Below are 3,262 nucleotides of genomic sequence, written 5' to 3' on the forward strand. Positions count from 1 at the left end.
CCCAAAAGTCTTAGTATAGTTTTAAGCTTAAAACTAAGACTTTGGGACACTCTATTCTCTTACCAACTAGCTCACTGGGGAAGTTGTGAGGCAATCCATTTATATGTAGATATATGTATATCTAGGTGTGACCTTGGGTTGGTCAATTAACCATAGTGGGCCTCAGTTTCCTCATTTGTAAAGTGAGCAATGATGGCAGCTTGGTACAGTGTGAAGTGTACAGGATTTGGAAACAGGCTATGCTATCAACAGTAAGAATACACAATCTTTGATCTAGAACTCTATAAGAGTATAATCCTGTGACCTCACAAAAAAAAAAAGCAGTCAGAGGACCTGGGTTCCAATGCCAGCTCTATGACTACTGTGTGATCTTGGGCACAATGCCTGACACATAGGAGGCACTTAATAAATGTTTTTTTTAATTGAATTGTTGAATTGGACTTAATCTGTCTGGGTCTCAGATCCTCATCTGTAAAATGGGTTGAATTAGCAAGAGTTCTTAACCTGGGGTCCAACTGTATTTCAAAATAATGGGTTTCCCTTGTAATCCTGTTTTTTTGTTCATTTAATAAAATACCCTTTTAAATAATTAATAATTGAATTAATATCAAGTTAATGATTATTAAATTATATAAAACATTTAATAACAATACCCTTTTATTTTATACATTTAAAACATTATTCTGAAATAGACTTCACCAGACTGACTGGGTCTATGATAGATAAAGGGGTCCAGAACCCCCGGACTGAATGATCTCTAAGCTCTCTTCCAGCTGTAAATCTAGGATGCTTTGATCATACCACATGTAAACAAGCTCAGCCTGAAATGTAGGCCTTTGAGCCAGCAGAGTGGAAAGACCGGCTGTGCCTTCCAGCCTGGGAGGGCTGGCTCCAACTGGGGCAATGGCAGTGACTGGTTTCAAAAGCCACTGTTCTTAGCAGGTTTGCCCATTTCAGGGTTTAGTAGAACCAGATTTACCTGCATGTCCCTCCCACGCCCGAGGCCAGATGAGCCCTGCATAGTATAATGGAAAGAGTACTGTCTAGGGCAGCAGTTCGGATCTGAACCTGCATTCAAATTCAGCCTTTGATGCTTACAATTTGAGTTTACTACTTTGACCTTGGGCAACTCCATCACATCTCTTTCCTGGTATCATCCCCCATAAAATGAGTGGGTTAATTGCATTGTGGTGAAGTGAACAGGGTGCTAGACCTGGGATCTGGAAGACCAAGGGTCATACACCACCTAAGGTACTAGCTGTGTGAGCTTGGGTAAATCACTTAATTTCTCTGAATCCTCACCTCTAATTCAATGACTTCTAAGGTCCCTCACAGCATATCCTACAGCATCAGGCAGAGAGGGATGGAATTGGAATAAGAAGATAGATAGATAGATAGATAGATAGATAGATAGATAGATAGATAGATATACACACATACATACATACATGCATACATGCAAATATACATATATACCCATGTACATACATATACATATATAGCATATTTACATATATCTCACCTACCATGCGCCAGGCACTGTGCTAAGCACTTTACAAATATTATCTCATTTGATAGGATTATCTAATGTATGATTCACAGATAACTCTATTGCAAAGGAAGCTTAGAGCAATTACAGATACGTGATAAACTACAATTGTGACAAGGACCTAAAAATGGGCACGTTTTTGATTCAGGCAGTGTGGTACAGTAGAGAGGACCATGAGCGTGACAACTCAGACCCCAGCTATGTCATTTACTTGCTACAAGAACTTGGATAATTAACTTAGCTATTTGGAGACTCCATTTCCTTATCTGCAAAATTATTATCTCCTTATTCATAAAAAAAATCATTCTTGTATTGCTTCCTTGCGAGGTTGCTGTGAGCATAAAATGAGAACATGAGGAAAATTAGAAAGAATCACAGACAAGAAGAAAGGAAGGGAATAATCATTCATTAAGCACCTAGTATCTTCCAGGCACTGTACCAAGTGCTTTATAAATATTATCTCATGTGAAAATATGTTTAATAGGAATGTATATGTAGAGCCTATATCAGATTGCATGCCATCTTGGGGAGGGAAGTGGAGAAAATTTAAAACTCAAGACCTTATGGAATTGATTGTTGAAAAGTAAAAATAAATTAATTAATAAAAAAATTATCTCATTTGATCAGACAAGCAGGACAGCTTTGGACATTACATGTTGAATTTATCATGTACTTAAAAGGAAAGGCAATGTAATAGAGTCACAATTTCACATATAACCCTTAACTTCTGTTCTACGCTATATGGAAGTGTTCATTTTATTTGGTATTGCTAAGTTCAGGGGGGAAAAAAGTGGAAACAAAAGAAAAAATGAGAGCTAATATATGCAAAATGCGTTTTTAAATTATCAAACACTATATGAATGACAGCTGGCATTGTTATTGTACCCTCTTGGGAGAGCTAATGAGAGGCATTCTAAATATATGAAATCAAGAGGACCTTGTAAGTCAGCGTTTAAAAATATTGATAATAACCCAGCCTGCCCTGCTAGGCAAAGTCTTATGCTGAAGGATCACTTGGAATATTCCAGAAATAATGATCTGCCTTGATGAGAAATGGAAGTAAAAAGACTCTTCTTGAATGCTCAGAGTCTGGGTCCAAGCCCTGAATCTGCCAATGTCTCATTGCCTCTCTAAAACATTCAGTGGCTTCCCTGTACCTCTATGATAAAATATAAACTGCTCAGTCAGGCGTTTAAAGACCTCTGGTCTTCCTTTGAGTCCTCATTTTGTCACTAGATCATAGATTTAAAACTTTAATGGAGGCCATCCAGTCCAGAGGAAACTGAGTCTCACCGAGGCTAAGTCACTCGCCCAAGGTCAAACACGTGGGTGAGTGTTCCAACTGGAAGCTGACTGCACGTCTTCTGGATCCAAACCTAGCTTTCTTTCCAATACATCCCTCTGTATTCTTTCTTCTGTTCATTCATAGAATCACAGACTTACAGAATGTTGAAGAAGGGGGGGACCTTAGAAATAATATAGTCTAACCCCTTTAGTTTACAGATAAGGAAACAGATTTTGAGAGAGATGAAACCTTGTAGATGATTCTCAATATGTGCTCACTCATAACAAAGATAACCCTAGCTCGGCCTTAACACGTTGCAGAATTGCGGTCTTGGAGCTGGAAGGGATCTCAAAGGCCTATCCTCTCCTTTTACAGATGAGAAAACGGAGGCCCAGAGAGATTAAGTGCTATATCACAGAAATATAACA

The 3,262-nt window shown here is 38.4% G+C and overlaps 1 protein-coding gene across 1 annotated transcript in view; it reads left to right on the forward strand.

Moving 5' to 3' along the window:
- BPIFC (BPI fold containing family C) overlaps positions 1 to 3,262 on the forward strand; it is a 39,629-nt gene that overhangs the window by 11,569 nt on the left and 24,798 nt on the right. The gene's annotated exons all lie outside the window — the stretch shown is intronic.

Source organism: Vombatus ursinus, unplaced genomic scaffold (genome assembly GCF_900497805.2).
Source record: "Vombatus ursinus unplaced genomic scaffold, bare-nosed wombat genome assembly UNPS02003292.1, whole genome shotgun sequence".
In the NCBI taxonomy this organism is placed as follows: domain Eukaryota; kingdom Metazoa; phylum Chordata; class Mammalia; order Diprotodontia; family Vombatidae; genus Vombatus; species Vombatus ursinus.